The sequence below is a fragment of the Danio rerio genome, chromosome 7, assembly GCF_049306965.1.
Source record: "Danio rerio strain Tuebingen ecotype United States chromosome 7, GRCz12tu, whole genome shotgun sequence".
Taxonomy (NCBI): domain Eukaryota; kingdom Metazoa; phylum Chordata; class Actinopteri; order Cypriniformes; family Danionidae; genus Danio; species Danio rerio.
In genome coordinates this window covers 49,720,593-49,743,903 of record NC_133182.1, presented here as the reverse complement: position 1 = coordinate 49,743,903, position 23,311 = coordinate 49,720,593, and the positions used below count along the sequence as shown (strand labels likewise).

The 23,311-nt window shown below is 33.9% G+C and overlaps 1 protein-coding gene across 2 annotated transcripts in view; it reads right to left on the bottom strand.

Annotated features, from left to right (window-relative positions):
* The window catches only part of acana (aggrecan a), a 904,300-nt gene extending 881,601 nt beyond the window's left edge, over nucleotides 1-22,699 (bottom strand). The window contains exon 1 of one of the 2 annotated variants that reach the window (XM_073907260.1): nucleotides 22,491-22,699. The gene's annotated coding sequence lies outside the window, so the exon portion shown is untranslated. The remainder of the gene's footprint in view (nucleotides 1-22,490) is intronic. The other variant, XM_073907254.1, reaches the window with a different exon arrangement.
* Between the last annotated feature and the right edge of the window lie 612 nt (nucleotides 22,700-23,311).

Sequence of the window (23,311 nt, the reverse complement as noted above, 5' to 3'; positions counted from 1 at the left end):
TGTGTGATGGAATGTGCAATATGAGTATTGATATTCTATAAACTGATATTTGTCGATTTACTGTGAAATTATCATTAGTTAATAATATACTACCCAGCAGGCACAGGACATCAACATCACGTCAGATTGACATTGTACCCCAATGTTCTGGGATAATGCATTTTGGGTGGAAATGAAAATCAGGTTGCCATCAAAACCCAACGTAAGGCCGACGTTAATTTCCAACATCGGATAGATGTTGCATTTTGGTTACTTTCCAACAAAACCTAAAAGCAACAAAATATCAACTGATGTTACAGCTTGACATTGTGTGGACGTTACTACTATGATGTCTATCAGACGTTGAATTTTGGTTGCCATATCTGACGAATAAATGTCAGTATTTGACGTCAATATGACGTTGGTTTAAGATGTTGGCTCCACGTTGGATTCTGGTCACTTTCCAACACAACCTATAATCAACCAAATATCAATTTCATTTCCCGTCGTCATTGTCCAGATGCTGGCAACCTAAATCTAACCTAATATTAACATCTTATGACTTACATCTTGGCTAATGTCTTAGTAGTGTATCTGCTGGGTACTCATAGTAAGCAATTGTGTAGCTGTCATTTCAGTGATTGCTTACTCAGCTCAACTACAGGGGAAAAAAAGAAAGCAAAAAAAAGAAAAAAAAAGAAAAAGTAAGCAGTAACAATGTTTTTTTTTTCTTCTTCTTAACAGGATAGAAAGAAAATGAAACATTATAATTAACATTTTTAGAACTAACAAATTTGATTGTGGCTTACACAACTGTAATCTTGAGAATTTAGACAACTCATTGCGAACCCTACCCTTCCTTGAAATTTGGGGAAACTAAAGTGCAGAACTAATATATTTCTCTGCCAGACTCCACTGGATGACTTTTCTCCTGCTTGAATCAGGTTGGGCACCTAAGGTCATGTGTGTTGACAAAATAAAGCCCAGTCAAACGATAAGTGGATGTTCAGGTGTTACCTGAGAGCAGATTGTTCTAAAAGTGCTGAGGGCAGAGTGGAGAAAGGTGTGTAATAAGTGCAGACTTCTGAGTGCTTAAGGTGGCAGTGGTGCATTAGGCTGGAGCATATGTGTGTGTGTGTGTGTGTGTGTGTGCTGGGCTGGGGCTCTGCAGTGCAGTGCACATGTAATGCCATCCTTATAGTCTCCAGCAGTGGTGGCTGATGGTGGCTTTTTTTTTTTTTTTTTTACGAGGCAGCTGTCAGTTATCATACTTATTACAGGAAAAAGGAGGCAGAGAACCAATTAACATTCATTCATTTTCTTTTTGGCTTAGTCCCTTTATTAATCTGGAGCCACCACAGTGGAATGAACCACCAACGTATCTAGCATATGTAAGATGTCTTCCTCCATCATCACTCATTTTATCTTTTCTAAATTATTATGTGGCTTCCAGGTGCTACCACAGATCTTGGCCCTGTCCCACTCACTACACTATAGGTTTGGTTCTATTTCTTGTCAATTATATTTAAATAACTTTTTAAGCTTTTCATTGTTTAAATAGTAATAATAAATGCAATTATGCAGGACTGTTTTGACATTGACTATGATCACATGTGAACCAATAATTAATTGTATTAAGGTGCTTACATGAAATAAGCAAACCACTTTACTGCCATATACAGTACAGTCCTTAACATTTGTTTTTTTCTCTGACTATTCACTAAGAATTGTGATTTCTTTTACAGGCATTATTCACATACCCTACAACGCAAATCATGAACACATACTGCACATCACTGGCACTGTTTCAATACTTATTTGCTTCATTCGTTTAATTGCATGTGCATGTGGATGCAGGAGTCTGAGAATGCAAGCTTTTGCTAATTTATTTCACATTTTGCTGTGCTTAACCCTCTATGGCATGATTTTCACCCTAATATTTCACCCTAATTTGTGGGTGCTTGGGGGTCCCTTAAAATAAATCCAACATCAAATGTGCCCCACCCTACCCACAGTAGATTTTGGTTTGTTGCCTCAGGGAAACAACGTGCAGTTAAGGCACTAAAACACCAAGGTTTTCTATATATTATTATATGTGAAATGAGGAACAAACAAGCCATAAATACATTAAAAATGTTTTTATTTCATTTAAACAATATTAACAAGTAGCAGCATGGTGGCGCAGTTCGTAGTACAATCGCCTCACAGCAAAAAGCTCGGTGGATGGTCGCTCAGCCCCAACTGGCTCAGTTGGCATTTCTGTGTGGAGTATGCATGTTCTTCCCGTGTACGCGTTGGTTTCCTCTGGGTGCTCCGGTTTCCCCCACAGTCCAAAGACATGCAGTACAGGTGAAATCAATAAGCTTAATTGTCTATAGTGTACAGTATGTGAGTGTGTGCAAATGTGTGTGGGTGTTTTCCAGTGTTGGGTTGAGGCTGGAAGGGCTTCCGCTGCGTAAAAAATATGCTGGATAATTTGGCAACCCCAGATTAATAAAGGGACTAAGCCAAAAAGAAAATGAATAAATGAATATCAACAAATAATATTTACTTAATAACTAGCCATAAATGGTGCATTGTGGGGTACTGATTGAATGTATTATTTAGCCATGTTTATTATTTCCTGTGGAACCTCATTAAGCATTTGTTGGTGACACATTTTTGTCACTTGGCTTTAGGTCAGGGGTGCCCAAGCTTGGTCCTGCTGGGCCGGTGTCCTGCAGGCTATAGCTTTAACTCAAATTACACACCTGAACCAGCTCAAGCTAGCATACTAGAAACATGTTTGCAGGTTGGCAACTGGATTTTGCAGTACACAGGCCTTCCAAGACAGAGTTTGTGTACTTTCCTTTAGATGAACCTTTGCATCATGGTACTCTGTATTCAATGCAATCTCACAGCAATTCGAAACTTTTTGATTTAGTGGTAATTTGTACAATTTAGTATGATTTGCCATGACCGTTGGGGCAAGGGGTGGGGTTAGGTGTCACACTTCCTTTTTAAAATCTTACATTTTCGTACGACTGAACTCAGTCTCCTTGTCACCCAGTTTCCTTGTGAGATCAGGCTGCTGTATTTCTCTTCCTGTGCATCCATGACCATCAGCTGGGCTGAATCCAGATGCACATCAAACTCCCTGCAGGCTTTAGTTCCTACCCTGCTTCAACACACTTACCTGTAGGTTTCAAACAAGCCTGAAGAACTACATTAGTTTAATCAGGTTTGATAAATGGGGTTAAAGATGAACTAGATTAATTTGCATCTTTAAATGGAAACATATAGCTAATGTCACTCTTCAAGCTCGCTGTCAGAAGGAATGAGCCTAACTGCTCAATCTTGTCTTTACCTCCATTAAATGTTTCAATATCAATTTTCTGTGAATAATAGTTTGAAGTAAAACAAAAATAAATTGTATGGTAATAGCTATAGATTTCTGGACATTTCCATTCATGGGATGTTTTTGTTTTAACAATAGTGATCTAACTGTACAATGTTGTCCTGAGGCAACAAATAAAAAAAAAAAAACTACCATTTTAGTAGATATAATAACAAAAGTGTCAAATATGCTTCTTCACATATCCATGCACATTAGACATATTTTTTTATATAAGGATATTTAAATTTAAACATGTTAAAAAGTTACATTTTAGTTACATCTTAGTTAAACCTTAGTTACAAAAATTTACATTCTGCTGGCAGTGTGCTCAAGCAAGCTTTGGTCCCCTAAATAGCTCTTTTGCTCCCAATGGACAGGTCAAATCCACAATCAACTTCATTGGTCACCAACTTGTTATTCAACTTTTTTTGTGATATTTTATTTAAAAAAAAAAGAAAAAAATGGTTTGTTGCCTAAGGACAACACCATGCCATAGAGAAAGTTTTGGAGAAAATTGACATGTAAGCCACTTAAAGCCACGTGACCAGAAGAGGACTGATATGACCTTTAAACACAAACTTGTAATATGCAGGGTAGTAATCATGTAATAAAATAGAGTAAACAAGATAAATATTTGTTAAAAACATCTTATATACTGAATTATGTTGTCAGAAACCCCATTCCTCCCTCACTGGACATGTGTGGAAATAGATTGCTATACAAAACACCAGCTAGTATGTCCACAGAGACAGAGCTGGAATATAGCACCTTTTACATGTATTCCCTTCAGAGAAGTTATATAAAAACACACATTCACACACGTTGCTTGCACCTTAGCAAAGCCAGTGCTTATGCTGCCTTAAAAAAACTGCATGAAAATTCATGCTGGTGTAAGCTAGTCTTTGTAGCAGGGTAAGTAGGGAATAAAAAGCTTGTTAGCTGTAGTTATGTTTTAAAACCCTGATGTTGGAAATGTGCAACTATCCTCTGCAGACTGCCATCATCAAAAACAAAGTTCTCTGTCATTTGTGCTGACCTGCCTTCCAGTGTTCATGCATCTGCAGCTCTCCTAAATTACAACAAGCATAATAGCAGCCGTGATATCATCCAGGTAGCATTGTGTGCAAAAGTATCTTCCACAATGGTTTTATGCCCCATTGAGAGTTGATGTAGATGCAGTGCCAAAAACAGCCATGCCACTTGTCAATGTTAATAGTGAGAAATACTTTGGACTTTCTCATCATATCCATCTGTAAGCTTATTTTTCAGCAGATGTGCTGGTAGTGCAGTGTAATCTACTGAGTGTAGCAAATACAGTTGAAGTCAGAATTATTAGCCCCCCTGAATTATTTGCCCCCACCCTCCACCCCACGTTTATTTTTTCCACAATTTGTTTAACAGAAAGATGACTTTTTTAACATTATAGTTTTAATAACTCATAACAGTTTTAATAACTCATGTCTAATAACTGATTTATTTAATCTTTGTCATGATGACAGTAAATAATATATATATATATATATATATATATATATATATATATATATATATATATATATATATATATATATATATGTATATATATATATGTATATATATATATATATATATATATATATATATATATATATATATATATATATATATATATATATATATAAATAGATATTTTTCAAGACACTTGTGACATTTAAAGGCTTAAGGTTAATTAGGTTAACTAGGCAGGTTAGGGTAATTAGGCAATAGGGCTGCAACTAACTACTATTTTAATAATCAATCAATCTGTCAATTTTCTTTTGATTAATCGATAAATAAAAAAGAAGAAAAGCATTCATTTCCAACTCTTTATTCAAAAACAGAACTAAAATCTTTAGAAAGTGCACACACATGTTGTCTTTAAACATCCCTGAGCTGTTAGAATACTACTACTACTACTACTACTACTACTAATAATAATAATAATAATAATAATAATAATAATAATAATTTTAAAAATAACTTTTTTGTCCTGTTTTCAATCCAAATATCTAAAAATAATTCTTTAATCAAGATACATACAGTACTAGACCAGAATTGCTCAATCCTGTTCCTGGAGATTTACCTTCCTGCAGATTTCAGTTGCTACCCATATCAAACACACCTGCCTGTAATTATCAAGTGGTGTTCAGGTCCTAATTAATTGGTTCAGGTGTGTTTGATATGGGTAGCAATTGAAATCTGCAGGAAGGTAGATCTCCAGGAACAGGATTGAGCACCCCTGTACTACACCCATCAGTACAGCATAACAAATTATCTCTTGTTTTCTGAAAAAAAAAAAAAAAAAAAAAAACAACATTTCAAAATAAGTGATTGTTTGTTTAAAACAAGCCAAATATTTTGCCAATGGGGTAAGAAAAATAACTTTATAAGATATAATCTCAAACAGTAATTTTAAGCATTACTTTAGATTATGGAAATTTGGACTGGACACATGATAAATTAAATTAAAAATGGAATTACTATAAGCTTTTTTGCAGTGTAGCTATACATGACAACAGATTGAAAAATGAATGATTCAAAAAAGGCAAGTGAATAAAAACATTTCTTTAGTCTTGCAATGTAAAGTACCAACTGTACCACCTCTTCTTTACTACTGTTGTCAACCCTTTCACTGCTGAGTTAAAAAAATTCTATCTGGCCCCTGGGAGTGAGTTTTGTTAGGCGATCATTATTTTTCAGAACAATCACCCCTAATGTTTTCATGGCGACAGGTCATGTTTGTCACGTGACACACCGCAGTGCTGTATGTATCCCTTTTATTATGCTATTCCGTTTTGATACCAAATATATAAGTGAATGTTTTTTTTGTTGAAAGATGTATAGATGATCTTGATCGTGATCTATAGGATGAGATGGGTATCGCCATGTTTACTTGCGGCCAGGTGCATGCCTCGTTTATAAAAGCAAAACACGCAGGATTCAGCAAGTAAATTCATCAGGTACTCCCAAAATGCAAGCAAGTGGCTGGCCAGCTAGGAGAAGAATAGATTGAACTTTATTGTTACTTTCACTACGTGTATCTGATATGAATAGTACACATCAGCAAATTATTTTTGAATGAATTGTTAGACTTTCATACACTTTCTGGTCTGTTTTACAAACTCTAAATTTTAGAGTTTTACATGTCTAAAACATAAAATAAGCATTGGGTGATTAAAAAACTGCATAATTGTAATAATATGACATGTCTTTCTCTTGCTCAGCACCAGCCAACGCTCCAAAGCTCAGTTTGTACTTTTCACTTCATGCTTGTCGATCTGGACAACAAATAAACACCAAGCACCAAGGACATTAAATGCCTCACTTCAAAACGGAACAAAAGCAAGATTCTGTAGTGATTTACCCTGCTCCCTTCCTCCTCATCAAAGACTCCAACATGTTTGAGTCTCAGGTGCTGGATCATTGCCGTGGTGCTTCCGTCAACACTTTTGCATATTTGGTCGTTAACACACGTTTTTTTTTTTCACACTTTGGATGACTAGGGTCGCATAGATTTCTCTGCCTTCACCATGTACCTTTCCTCAAACGTTGCTCTGCTCTGCTGGCATCAGTGCACCCGAGAGGCAGAGTGCCTTCTCTCCGCTCCACACTCAACTACAGTTTTTTTAATAATCAAACGTCTTCGCATGGCACAGCATGACAAATCGATTATTAAATTTGTTGTCAATGCTTTTAGTAATCGATTTTAATTTATTTAATCAATTCCTTGTTGCGGCCCTATTAGGCAAGTTATTGTATACTGATTGTTTGTTCTGTAGACTATAAAAAAACAAATATAGCATAAAGGGGCTAATCATTTCGACCTTAAAATGTTTTTTTGAAAAACTTAAAAATGCTTTTATTCTACCCAAAATAAAACAAATGAGACATTCTCCAGAAGAAAAAAAAATTATTATCAGACATACAGTGAAAATTTTCTTGCTCTGTTACACACCATTTGGGAAATATTTGAAAAAGAGAGAAAGATTCAGTGGGCAGCTAATAATTCTGACTTCAACTGTATGTCCTCTGTTTTTTTGTGTGTTTGACATGATATTCCCAAAGCTCAGATGGTATATTATGGCTTCAGTTACCTATGATGATAAAAAAAGCATTAAATTAAATTCACCATAAATTGCTTTGGACGAGAGTGTGTGCTAAATAAAAAATGTAGATAATCCTTTTGCCAATACCGTAGGTCGTTTTTACAAACAAACTCAACTGAGGGACTTTATTCAACCCCCAAACCTTCCATGTTTTGTGTGGTAATGTATGGTTGTGCCCTGCGGAATTGGCAGCAGCTTCAATGAAAAGAATTTCCCTTTGAAATCATTTAAAAGCATATATAGGGTACAGCTCCCACGCAGATCCATCATACATAATCTTGTTTTAGTGGATTGCAGACAGGCTGTGTTGTATACAGGCTCTTCGAGGCATTCCAGTCCAATTTCAACGTTCTCTACCTATTACAAGCCCAAAGCACGCATTCTTGAGTTGACTGTGCAGATCCATCTCGCACTCTTCATCATTGTATTGCACAGTTGCAGTCAACCCCCCCGGGGAACCCACCTATCTAGCTATTCATTTTTTTTTCTTTCCCCATCAGCATGCCAATCGGTACACTTTATTCTCTGGCCCCTCACTGCTTTCTTCTTACAACTTCATGATAACTCAGAATGACAGATCTATTGAGTAGCTATGTTGGCAGAATACTGACTGACTACTAAAACAGAATTCACTATGAAGTATAAACAGATTTGATTAGAAGTAGGCTTCAATTTTGACATATGACCTCATGTTGCATGCCATCATTTCAAATGAACATTCAATTGGTAATCTCTAGATATTGTCATTTTATCCCTTCTAAAAACACATTTGGATCAAATGAAACTCACAAAACATGCTAGGTCATCCTAAATGCCGGATTACAAAATCACATTAACTGTACTCACGTTTCACAATGCTCAAACTATACCTGGGGTTAACGAATAATCCTGGGTATTTATTAACAGATGCTTTACACTGTTCATTCCTAAATCTATTCCTAACATATGTGTGGTCACTATCGCTGATAGGACGAACAGCAGGCGACCTTTTAGACATCATTTGCACATCTTCTCAGTTCATCGAATGTAGCATCCTAATGCAGGGTTAAAACCACAAATGGGGTGTTTTATAACCCAGGGTAAAAAGCAGTTGTAGCTTCCTGCATGGCTCAATAAAGAATTGACTCTTTCTCTGGTGTTTTCCCACTATTTATTTGAGTGCAGCATTCACACAAATCTCTAGAAAATTGAATCGTAAGAGCTTTGTATAAAAGAAAAAAATATATAAATATATACAGTATAAGCAAACCGTGAGACAAATAAACATGAAAGCCATATACACCATTTAGAAGAATGTAAACGAAAACAATGGTCCCAACGTACGTATTTCCTGTTTTACATTTTTTATTTCTATAGCTTCCGAGAATCTCAAACGAGCCACATATTGATAAATAATGTTATGAGAGATGTTTTAACATGAAGTTATGATTGAACTGCCTCTTGTTATAGTTATAAACAGTTTAATAACAATCAGGAAATGTTCATGGGCCAATGACATGACCCCATTGAAATGGTCTATACAAATAAACAGACGTCACTTTAATTTAATATGCAAAACAAACTCAATACAAAAAAAAACACATTAAAATATGAAGTTTCAGTACCTTGTTCTCTAATTAAAAAAGGAGTTAAGTATGATCATTTTAGACCATTGCACACCATATTTCTGAGATGGTGTGACCATGTGCAATCTCCTTCCGTGTATCCATTTGCATCCATAATAGTAATCAATTCAAAATAAAAGACTAACTTTTCACACTTAACATTTCCATTACACAAATGAAATAAAGTATTGTAAATTTCAAAATATACATTTAACAAAGAGAGAAAAAAATATGAATTAGCGGGTGGCCGTTATCGGCGTTAACATGCTGCTAGACTCATATGGTGCGATTTAAAAAAAATATTTGAAGTTGGTTTGGGAGCTGGGTCTATTCTACACAAGGTATGATGACTTTCACCTTGATGTTTTAGCAGGGATGTATGACCATCTGAGCCATCTTACAAAAAAGTGCCCTTCTGAATCAAATCAGCAGGATGCCTGACTTTAACTGCAGTTTGGCAGTTCCACTTTAACTCATAAACATTTCATTCATGCCGCCATGACAAACTGGGGTATTAGACGCAAATAAGGAGTAAGGACTGGTGAGAGTTTTATGGAATTTAATAACGCTCGCCAAATGGAAAAAAAATTTACTTCGGCATTTCGCGATGGTAAGTTAGTTAGTAGTTAATAAACACATATACATCTTACTGAACATCATTTATTTTCATCACCAATTATCATAGTATAACAGTTTCTCAAGCATTTTGGGAGAATTTTGAAAACAGGAGATGAGCCCCTGGTCTAATGTGTCTAATGTGTCCTGGTCTAATGTGTTGAGAAACCCATTCACAAAGACTTATTGTTTGGGTGGCAAACTTATTCTGAATGCCTTTGGCAGAAATCAAATTAGCCATTTTATTCTAGATTAATCTAGATAAAAATAATAATAATCTATGTCCACCTATAATATGCATATAAAATAAAAATCAATATACACTTTGGGGTCAGTTTTTTTTCATGTTTTTTTTTTTTTTAATTTAAGAAAATTATTTTGTTCATGAAGAGGCCATTTATTTAATGTAAAAAAATTGGTAAATTGTGAAATACTTATTTATTAAATATATATATATTTATTATTTATTGTAAGTAGTTTCAACTAATATGATTATTCCCGTCATTATTGTTTTTATAGCAATAACAATTAATATTAGAGTGATTTTTGAAGGATCATGAAAATTAAGCTGAAAATTCATCATTAAAATCCTTGGAATAAATGAGTAAATTAAGTTATGAACTAAATAAACAAACTACTTTTGAACAGTTATTTTTTAACGCAATACCATTTCAAAATTTTACAATTTGTACTTTATGTTTGATTAAATAAATGCAGCTTTGGTGAGCAGGAGAAGCTCATTTCAAAACATTTGAAAACCGTACTGACCCCAAGCTTCTGACCACTAGTGTATATTGTAGAAAATTTATGAAATAACATTAGCAATATATCCAAGTCATTAACAGCTGTCCTAACACATCTTTCATATTCCAGTGTTAAAAAGAGTATTTAGAATGAGAGTTAGCACAGTATAAAAAGACTTTATTGTTGTAACATCATAAAACTCTTCCAAAATGTATTCAGATGCTTCTTATTTACATTTGTATATATACATAAAACAAAATCAGTGTTGCAAGGAAACTAGAAATTCATTTTTATTATGCAATTGTATGCAACCTATTTATGAATCAATTGTGCAAAATAAGGATATTACAGCTGTTTAAAATCAGAAGCTGTTGTTACTTTCAGTTAATTTTACAGAAAATGGAAAGACAGTTAGAGAGCGTTTCCTTGTGGTATACAGTTACTTTTGCAGTGCACTCTCAGAAATAAAGCTACAAAATCGTTCCTAAGAGGTTCTTACAGTATTAATACCTAGAAGTAATGTTGGGCAATTACGCGTGACTAGTAATGTATTACTGTAAACGCATTACTTTTGACTGTAGCTAATACTGTAACTCATTACTTTTTAAATATGGTGACTACTTTATCATTACAATATTATGCGTTTGTCCGTTGCTTAGTAAGTTAATTGATTTTGCCTGTAGTCTAGCATACATCTTCCTGTTTACAGCGATGCATTGTGGGATTGCTGGATCCCAACCTACCACCGTGAAGAAGATGCGTGGCGTATGAGGTGCCAGACTAGACAAAAGTAAATCGAAAGCAGCGAGACTAAAAGCTGAAAGGAGGTACACCAATTTTGTGCGCGAGAGAGACCTATACGATTGCCTATAATGGCAGATTTTTTTTGGTGCTGAGTTTCACTAAATTGATTCCGAAGGATGATTCAAATTACTTTCATTTATTTATTTCAAAAAGGTTTTGTGTTTGTTGTATAATGTCGCTAGTTTTCATACTCAAGCTGTGAAAGAGCATGTTTAAAGGTTAAATACAACAACTTTTATAATTCTGAAGCAACTGTAGTTTTGGCTTATTTGTTTCTAAATATATTATTCAGCTGGTTTATTATCTTGTGATTTTGTTAATGTTTGTGCTACTGGTCTGACTTGAATAAATGAATGTTTAAAAATTACTTTTTGTTTAAGTCTATCTTGTGCTTTACTTGTGAGAACGCAAATGATTTAAAGCTGTGAAGCTGATCAACAGTGTATTCTCCATGCAGCACTGAAGTGACATTATTAATGGGAGCATTAACAATGTTCTTTGGAAAAGTAACTCAAAAACTACTTTTAACAGTACTGCACTAATTTTTTGTGATAGTAATCAATGAAGTAAATTAATTGAATGAAGTGTTTTTGAATTTTTGAATTAAGTAACTAGTAATTCTAACTACTTTTACTTTTTTTTCAACACTGCCTAGATAGTCCTCATAGTACATTAAAGGTAATTATCTAATTAATTCATTTTCTTTTCGGCTTAGTCCTTTTATTAATCCAGGGTCGCCACAATGGAATGAACCACCAACTTATTCAGCATATGTTTTATGCACCTGCACCCCATCTCTGGGAAACATCCATACGCACTTATTCACACTCATACACTACGGACAATTTAGCCTACCCAATACACCTGGTAGACATGTCTTTGGAGGAAACCCACCCGAAGGGAGCAGGGAGAACATGCAAACTCCACACAGAAACGCCAATTGACTCAGCCAAGGCTGGAACCAGTGACTCTTTTGCTGTAAGGCGACAGCACTAACTACTGCGCCACTGCGTCACCCTACAAAAATGTACCCTAAATGTACTAATGTCCACCTGTATGGTACCACCACAGTGACAGATTTCGTTCCTTTGTTTTTGAGTGTGTGATGTGTTTTGTATACTGTAACAGTTTGCCCCAATATAAACTGCTCATCATGCGTAACAATGTCCTTCAAAATGTTACAAGTTATTTATCACTAATATGTCTCAATAATGACCGTCTAAAGTCATCACTTCCGATATAATAAATACACATAAATAGATAAATAAATAAGAAACTATTATATGTGTCAATGAGTGGTGGTGCAGTGGTTAGCACTGTTGCCTCACAGCAAGAAGGATGCTGGTTCGAGCTTTGGCTGGGTCAGTTGCCATTTCTGTGTGGAGTTTGCATGTTCTCCTCCTGTGTTTGCGTGGATTTCCTCTGGTTGCTTTGGATACCCCCACATTCATTTTTTGTTGTTGTTTTATTTCTTTTGAATTCATCTGTTTTCATTGCTCTGATGCTACTTAACTCTATTATATACATCTGCTGAGCAACTTTTTTCAATCTTTTCATCTCATCTCTTTGTGACAGACGCCTCAGTGTTCTCAGTTCTGCTGTTTGCAGTGAATTTGACTAAATGTTTTGCAACATTATGACAATGTGTTCACGGGTGAGTTCTGATGGTTTTGTAGTTTCTCTGTAACATTTCCCTCTATGACATTTAGTGTCTCTGTTCAGATTCTCAGACTTCTTCAGAAAATATTCACTTATCTCAGCAGGACAGGAGACTGCAGGTCATAGCACGAAAATGACTCAGAACTCAGGTTCTGTTTGTGGAATGTATTAAATGACATTAACCTAGCAGGATACCAATGAACTGCTGTCTTTTACCCCTTACAACCAGGAGCTGAGTATAAAGGGGAGAAAAATTATAATAATAATAACAATAATACAAAATGCAGAGGTTTGAAACTGTTTAAAAAAAGGTCATACAGTAACAAACCTGTATTTGTATTAATTAAAAATAATATTGCTGCTTAATATAACTGTTTCTACTTTAATATATTTAAAAAAATAAACAATTTTTGTGATGGCAAAGTGGAAGTCATTACTGCAGTTAGTACACCAGACACCAGTGTCATATGGTTTCTAGTTTTATTTTCAAAAACAAACAAACAAACAAACAAACAAACAAACAAACAAACAAACAAACAAACAAAGTAACATAATAACATTATGCAAATGTAAATTGCCACGAATAAGCTGAAAAAGCGCCCTGTGGTAAAAAAGGCATGGATGTATGTTGTTTTAATATGTATGTAGAACATCATAATTTTTACATTTTAATCTTTTTTTTCAGATGTAAAGATATTTGTGTATTGCTGGACATCCTGTGTATATTAAGCAATGTTTAAGTGTTTGGACCTGCATAGGCTGGGACTTAAGCCCAGCTTTCAGATGGTCAATGGCACTGTCTATTTCAGTTCTTCAAAATAGCAATACATCAACAATGCGCCTTAATACACCTCTTTTCTAGACCAAAACACCCATGAGTCCACAAAGTGCTGCATATGTATTTGCTATTTAAACCATGTGGTGCAAAACGTAAAAATTTTGGGGATTGCGCTGATCTGAAAATAGCAGCAAATCGCACCAAACCCGTCTTGCGCCTTATTACATGTGCATGATAGGGCCCTAAGTGTGGTTTTGTTTGTACCTGTTATAAGTGTCAACTTTATAAGATTTGACATTTTATACTATTTTATAAGCTGCAATATGTAAAAAAGAAAATCTAAATACTGAGAAAATCAGTATAAGTAATAGATAATACTAATAAAAAAACAAATCTGAAGTTCTTAAATATTTACAGAAAAAATACTAAATATGCTCATGGAACTTTATCTTTACTTAATATTCTAATGGCATTTAGCATTAAAAAACTATATAATCATCATATAATCATATAATCAACCATAAAATGATTGTCAAAAATGCCCATGCAACATTAAACTGAGTTTGTGTAGAGTCACATTAAGTTTCTTTCAAGATTATTAAAACATGATTTATTTGAAACTACATATTTTTTTTAAAACAATGCACAAGTCTTACCTTTCATGATTGATCAACTGAAAGCCTCCTTAAAGAATAAATATATGGATTTTATTTGAGAAAATTAATCTTACTGACCCCACACCTAACAGTACTGAACAGTAGTATATATGGACTTTATTTTGAACAGCCTGCCTTTGAACACAAATGATCAGTGTTTGTTTTTTACCAACCATGGATTTTTCTTCCACTATTGATGAATTCAGCCGTTGTGCTCTCTGATATTGACTTTTTTCCCTTTATTTATCTAACATCAGTTGAGAGATATACTGTAAATATATGGCCCAGCTCAACATACTATAAAAACCCTGCACATCTACAGATGGAGTAATCCAATTCAGCAAGTGGATAAACCCGAAAACAATAACTTTAAAAACTTTTACCATCCTTATGCATTGTTTTATTAATACAGTGATCCAAAAATTGAAGTCCAAAGCATTTTCCCCTAGAAATATATAGAATTTACTCTGCACTCGTGTATTTTAAGATGTTCTGGAAACTCGGCATGAGAATCAGTTCCTGTAAACATTGTGAGTCAATTCTGCACTCTCAGGGATGCAATCTTGTCACGTTTTGAATGTAAAATAGGTAATTACTGTGTTTGTCTAGATCTGATGAGTTTTTCAAAGTGCATGAGAAGGGGGGGTTTGCGAGAACCTATTTCAAAACCTGGTATCTATGGGAAGATAAACCCGCCAAACGTAGGATAAAATGGTGCCGAGTCAAAGTGCTCATTTTTCACAAGTGTGACTCAATGAATGAATCGGCATGATCTATTCAGCAGCACAGGGAGGACATGTATGCTTGTGCAGATCATGCTGTACAAATCACATTTCTGTAATTCTGCTCTGCAAAACATGGTGTGTCGTTTCCTGAATAAAGACAGTGGAAATTATTATTAAGTTACATTTCTTTTGCTTTTAATATTTTATTGTGCCTAAAAATATTATCACAAAATATTGTGGTGAAGTTTATGTAATTTGCCAGATTTAGCGCACATACATGAGTCAATATGGATATTAATTACAGGCTTGATTCAATGTAAGTTTTACAAAGCAACAAATAAAAGCAAGCTGATATGTTTGTGGATTTATCTTTTTATTATTTGCAGAATTTTGGTTGTTGTTGGACATAAACTTAAATGCACAAAAACTCGATATATGAAAATGAATAAAATTAGAGCTGTGATCCAGACAAAACCAGCCATAAGTGTCTTTTTTTTTTTTTTTTTTTTTTAAATTTGAGATGTCACCATAAAGGCTGGAATATGATAATTAAACAACAACAAAAAAAATCTAAATAGTGAGAAAATCATTGTTTAAGCTGTCTAAATGAAATGCTTAGCAATACATATTACAAATAAAAATATAAATTTTGTAAAAATGCACAAAATGCTCACAGAACATGTGCTTTACTACTTATTCTAATGATATTGAACTTAAAATAATATTTTTGACCCATACAATATATTTTTGTCTCTATCCAAACAAATACCATGTTGTTGTTGGAAAAATCTAATGTTAGTTTTGGTAATACTACAAATAATAATAAATAAATAAATAAATAAATAAATAAATAAATAAATAAATAAATAAATAAATAAATAAATAAATAAATAAATATTCAGAATTATTAGCCCACTTATAATTCCCAAATTTTATTTAACTGAGCAAGGCAATTTTCACAGTTTGTCTAATATTTTTTTTCCTCTGGAGAAAGTCTTATTTGTTTTATTTTGGGTAGAATAAAAGCAGTTTTTAATTTTTTAAAAAGCCATTTTAAGCTCAAAGTTATTAGCCCCTTAAAGTTATATATTTTTATACACTGTAATTATGATTGCCGGACCTATGTTTTCTGTGCAGTATTGCCAAAAGTGCCAGGAATAAAAATGTTACTATTTACCCCACCTGCGGGGCAAGTTGTAACAGACAGGTGCTTACAAATGCAGATTTCACACAGTTAATTTAATTTCTGTTTACTTTAAATAGTAGCTATAATTTCCTCAGTAATTGGCTTATTTGTTTTTATTCTACATAGCACAGTGTTTATTTATTTGTTTGTTTATTGGATAAACACATTTGAATCTATTTGCATGATTATCTATTTATCAATTATTATACAGTTCATTTATTTGAAGTATTAGCAATAATATATTTTTTTCCAATAACAAATATTTTCTATTGAAAAACATTTTTACTTTAGAAGTTCTCAACATTAAACCCAAAATTCAAAAAAATTATTTAGTTTGTTTAATTGGTGTCCAACATTGTGTGGCTTAATTGTAACACCCTGTTACAACTAACCCTGCCGTGGCGTGTTTTCCTCAAAACTGGCTTGCAGTCACTGTGTGTATTTTACATCTTTCAAAATCGTTTAGCCTAGAAGATGGTAATCACAACAATATAAGAATTTACGTACACACTTTCACAGATTTCTAAAACAAAAAATACTTTTATGCTGTAAAAATGTTTTTTCACTGTGGTGAAAACCTTGGAAGCATGCCATGGTTAACCCTGAGCAAATCCCCTAAACCTCCGTGTTACATTTAACCCCGCATTACTTTATGCCCCTCGCTCCCCCTATACTGCATGTCTACTGATTGTGGGGGAAATCGGAGCACCTGGAGGAAACTCATGCAGACATGAGGAGAACATAAATACTCCACAAAGACCTTTTGGACCAAAAAAAAGTATATTGCCATTTGTGTCAGCGAATGTAGCCAGTAATTAAATGGTCAAGATCACACTGTTCTGCTTTAGCATGGAAATCATTTGTCATTCACAACGTGATTATAATACAGAAATTATATACAGAAAGCAATCAAAGACTGCTTCCTTTATAATTGCTGTAGCTGTTAATCATTTCAAGTTCAGCGTGAGTTTATCCATGATTTGAGTTCTGCACTTTTGTCAAAACTCCCATTATAATCAATGACACAGTCAGCAAATCTCTTATTTACATTGCTTGCTCTGTGTTATGATTAAAGTGTTTGTGAGACTGCAGAAATCAGTTAAAGCTATCTTTTGATAATCACCTTTATACATTCAGTTTACAATCAACAAACACTATATTTGTATATAGTTTTTTTATGAGTTTGGCTTCGAGATAGCAAAATGTTCTAACTCTAAGAAAGCTGTTACAAAATGACTTGGTCTACAAAATGTATAAAGGGAACCCTCAAAATGAACATTGCAATGGCCTGATCACTGCATTCATGTGCTCAGCATACATGGCAAGGCATTTAGGCAGTGAGAGTAGATTTAAACATAATGATATAATCAAAACTTTTCACAGTCAGTTAATCTTGGGAGCTGTGACCATAAAAAAATGTAATACATTTTCAAAAGAGTATGTTTTTGTTCAAATCAGAGCACTAGCATCAGTGTATAAAACATTAGAAGTGCATCTCAAATGTTCTAAACTAAAAAAAAAATGGAGTTCATGACACCTTTTAACATCGTTTATTGGACTGTAACAAATCTGCTGCATTGAGAAATTTGTTTTATTCTGTTGGTGCCCTCGAGAATTGGTTTTAGTATTGTCTTTTTTTTTGTTTTTTTTTTGCTTTTTTCTTCTCCCATAAAGATAACTAAAGAAGCTGGTCTGGTAATAAAATTAAAAAAATCCAGCCAGTAATAGAATTATATTAAGATTAAATATTAAGGTTCATCATTTTATGACATGTGATTATTATTATGATGATGATGTTGATGATTATGATAATGATGATTATGATGATGATGATGATTATTATTATTATTATTTGTATTATAACGGACTAAGCACTACTGTGTAGGCCCTTTTAGAATTGCTCAGTTTAAAATAATAATAATAATAATAATAATAATAATAATAATAATAATAATAATAATTATTATTATTATTATTATTATTATTATTATTATTATAGAATTGCTCAGTTTATAATTATAATAATAATAACAACAACAATAATAATAATAATAATAATAATAATAATAATAATAATAATAATAATAATAATAATAATAATTATTATTATTATTATTATTATTATTATTAATTATGTGTGGGTGTGAGTAGGCTACAGGAGGGGAGGACAAAAAGATTTTTGCCAAATTGGGATCTTTGATCGGATTTATCTGATCTCTTCTCAGAGCTAAAATAGATCAAAATAGTCATTATTTCATCAAAAATATATAATATATTTTTAAAAAGTTAATACAATATATAAAATATACCGTGATTTAAAAGCGGTGATTTGACTGACATGAAAAGTGACCAATCACAGTCGACCTTGTCTAGTTTTTGCGTGAAACGTAAGGGCGGGACAAAGAACTTTCTGTGTTACAGCAGAAATACCAAGTAAAAAACAAATGTTTTTTTTGGAATACTGCTTTTCGGGTGTTTTCACTATTGAGACGTCTATGTTATTCGCAAGAGTAATTAAACCGCGGACATCCTGCCATTTCGACAATATACACACGTTCTCTCTTCTCTCCGACGGCGAGTTTACTGGGGTGGCACAGACCTGTCACTCTCATGGAGCCTGGTTTAAAACAGTCTGAGTGTCGGCACAGGAATGCAGGTATTGTGAAATTATTAATTTCTGCAAATGTCGCAAATGCTTTATTGTAACACGAGAGCGCAGTCATGTACATTAATGGCTAAAACTGGATATGCGAGCTCTTGAATAGGGTTTTTCAAATAAATTGCAAGTTCTCTCATAATCTCAGCATGGCTTGTGTACGCTTAGACTGTTTAAAATCGCAATCTCTTAGAAGTAGGAATTATTTATCTTTGCTCATTAACTAAACTTTATCATTAACTAAACTTTATCAAGTATTTAGAATTAGATCGATGCATGACCAATGACAATGCTTGTTTGGCTGTATTGTGAAGTGAAACTTAGCCGACCAGAATTTTTTAGCAAAGGTGGAACTTTTTTATTTCTTTACAACAAAATAATTATGCTAGAAATGTTTCTGGATAAGGTATTTATGTGATTTATACATAATAGCGGTATTCTGATCTGTCTTAAAGCCTAACTACATTGTACAGGCACTAGAGATCAAAGCAATCTGTTACATTTATCAAAATAAACAATCTTAAAACACTGCTTTGAGAAATGTAGTGATGTCATATTTCAAACACAAATTAAATAATTGAAACAAAGTCGCTTGTTTTATTATTGTTTTTTTACTGACAGTGTTTTTGTCTTTTTTGTAAAATTATTTCAGTTTAAGATCAAGCGTAAAATGAAATATTGTATAGACAACAATGAGCAAATAAGAAAAAACAGTGTAAAATATGTAAATAAAACCCCAAATTTAAATATTTTAATCATATACTTTAATTAAACATTTCAAAGTTTGAAAGTATAGTTTAAAAATGCCCTTAAAAGTGTGTGGTAGTTTTGCCAGTGCTATTGAAAATGATTCATTGTCATGAAAGGAAAAATCGACCATATTTTGTTAAATATGTGCAACTTCATATGTAGCCTGGTGGTTTAAGCAATTAAACCCATTAAAAAATGTTATACTTAAAAAGGGCCATAATGAAAATCAGATTTTTTTTTTCAAAAGTAATTAACTAGTACTCAGTCTCATTTTTTAAAAGGGTAATTTGTAAAATATTACTATTATTTACTAAAACTTGTATTATTTTAGCAGTGTAATTGTATTATAACTTGAGTACAAATATTCTGTTCTCTTTTCATCTGTGAGAGAACATCAACAAATAAAATAAATTCACAAGCACATTTAGTGCAGGTTTATTATATTATTAATATATAATTTATTAATTAGTATATATTTTAATTGATATTAATAATGGTTTGTATTTGTATAAATCGATAGATAGCTCATATGCAGTATTTTTATGAATTGCTGAGAAGACATTTCAGGTGTCCAATGCTTTGCATGTCAGTCTTGGTCTATTATATCATTAATATATTATTAATTCATTATTGTATTTTATTATTATTATCATTATTATTACTATTATTATTATTATTATTATTATTATTATTTATAAATCAATAGATAGTTCCTATTGCAATGTTTTTATGGGTTGCTGAGAATACATTTCAGGAGTTCAATATGTTGCGTGCCAGTTTTTAAAATGAAAGTAAGTGCTGGAAAAAAGTGCTTAAAAATCCATGATTTTTTTTTATTAGGCTGTGCCTGTATGAACCTTGTTAAATCAGTCACATTTTCAATCGTGAGGTGATGGTAAATTAAGTGATAGTCAGTCTTCAGCTCTCTTGGTTGTCAGGTTGTTGATGTATGTTGCTGAACTGTATTTAAATGTTATACATATAAAAACAGCACATTTTGAAATTTAACTGCAGTATGTCAGTTAAGTTTATTAGTGTAGACTTTAGAAAACGGCGCTCATTTGTTTGATTTCTCTTTGAGAAGTTGCGCAAGCCTAAACAATTTAAGGTCCTTGCATCCTTATTGAGTCTGAAACTGTTGTATTCATTTTTTTTTTTTCATATTCATCCTTTGGTGGCCCACAATTGTCAAAAACACCTCTCAAAATATTTGTTAGGCATGCAAAAAATGCAGAAAATCGAACCATCCAAATTAATTTTCATGACAGACGGAAGTTGCAGAGGCTGCAAACGTATAAAACGTGAGGTAGTATTTAGTATATATGGTGTGGTGGTGTGGGGGGCACTGGAGTCCCAACTGCAATGGTCCAGTTTTGGGGGGGGCAGCTTGCAAATGGTTGAGAACCCCTGATGTAGCGGATGCACTTCCAGCTGCAACACATCCATACACACTCAATCACACGCATACACTATGGATAATTAGGCTTACCCAGTTTACATATAGTGCATGTCTTTTTTTTTTTTTTTTGGACTTGTGGGGGAAACCAGAGCACCCAGAGGAAACCCACACCAACACGGGGAGAACATGCAAACTCCACACAGAAACGTCAACTGACCAAGCCAAGGCTCGAACTAGCAACCTTCTTGCTGTGAGGCGAACATGCTGCCTACTGCACCACCGTGTTGCCCATTACTATTATTATTATTATTTTTTTTTTTTTTATTATTAATGCTTGCAGCTTTAATTATTATTATTATTATTATTATTATTATTATTATTATTATTATTATTATTATTATTATTATTATTAATTGTAGGTATGATGTTGGCTTAAGATGTTGGCTCAACATTGGATTTTGGTCACTTTCTAACCCAAATAAAAATCAAGCAAGTATCAACGTCATTTGATTTTTTTTTTTTTTGTTGGACGTCAAAATAGCGTTGTCCTTTTACTCTGGCTAGACATTGAATTTTGGTCACCTCATGACATGACCTAAATATAACAATATTAAAGAGCCCATATTATACATGAAATAGGGTCATATCTTGGTTGTAAGGGTCTCCAACAACAGTTTAATATGCATGCAAGGTCAAAAAACACTTTCGTGGTCTTATAATCTGCATTTATTTTTACCTAATTATCCCAGCGACTCCTGTATAAATCGTCCAGTGATTAATTTGTTCCCAAACCCCTCCTTAGCGCGAAGCTAATCTGCGCTGATTGGACCAATGACAGTCTGTTGCGATTGGTCGACTGCCTTCAGTCAGAGAGTGAAATGCCAAACAGCTAATCAGCAATATAAAAGTAATCACAGTTCATACACGCTCAATAGTGTAGGCGTGGATTTTAGCTGCCAGTGGGTCAATGTAAATACAGACTATGGACTTGAAAATTCAGACGACTGACTATTTTATTGAGCAAAAACTCCAAAAACAGTTGAGGAGATCTCCTAGCTTCTCACTCTGCTCTTTTCACAGACACACACACACACACACACACACACACACACACACATATTGCACACACACACACGCACTTAACCCTGCTCCGGACGACAACGTGCGCGCGCAAACACACACACACACACACACAAACAAACACACCTCCGGACGACAGCGCGTGCATACGCACACATAGACACACACACTACTCCTCGTCCACGGAGCTCCGTTAACAAAGCAGCACGCGTCGCGTTTTTAACGTGACTTTGCACGCGATAAGAGAATATAGCCAGTTAACCTGATACAGTACACGCGGTTACAAGTAACAAATCACAACTAAATACATTTGCAAGCTAGAGTCAACGAGGCAACTTTAATCGCACGTACTTACACTTGAGAAATGGAGGAAGAAAAATCCATCCTGACGTCCATCAGTAAGTTACTCTTTACTGATCCTTCCTTTAACAAACGCCGATGAAGTATTCTTTGTAGCATGCAGTTTCCAGAAGTTTCCAGTAGTTTCCAACTGCTTGGCTATAATGCTGAGGTTTCATCTTTGGGTAGAGACTCAATATATCCATCTGCAGTGTGACTTCAATCGACCGGCATGTTTGTGTGCGTGTGTTTGTGGGTGTGTGTGTGTGTGTCTGGGTTTCTGCGTCAGAGGGCGGGGCCTCAGGTTTGAAATCTCCTGGGTTTGCGCGTGCACGTGAATAACTTGGTTTCGTTTGTACGTCATGGCGAAACACCTAATGAATCTGTATCAAGGCGACTCGTTTAAAGCACTATGAGTCGACTCTTTTATAGATGAATCAACCGTTTTAAACACTGTATTCTTACAGATTTAAGCCTTAGCTGAATACTTCACTTCACTTAGAGCTGTGTTACAAACTACATGGAGGGGAATTTTCAAAAACCCATAATATGGGCTCTTTAACATTTTATGACATTATGTGCCTGCTGCTTTACTTTTTATATAGGATACACCACTTTTTCATTTAATTAGATCAATTTTCATTGCAAATGAGAATGGATTAGGATTGGCATTCGCATCATGCCTTTCAAAAGTTTATTTAGCATTTAAATTGGAACAAAATATAAACACCTAAATATGCAACAGCAGATGTTCATAACTCTTGGCCATGTATGAAGAGACTCCAGAGAAAGGTCATCTTCATCAGCCAGTGTTCTCGTATGAAGCAGAGTGATGAG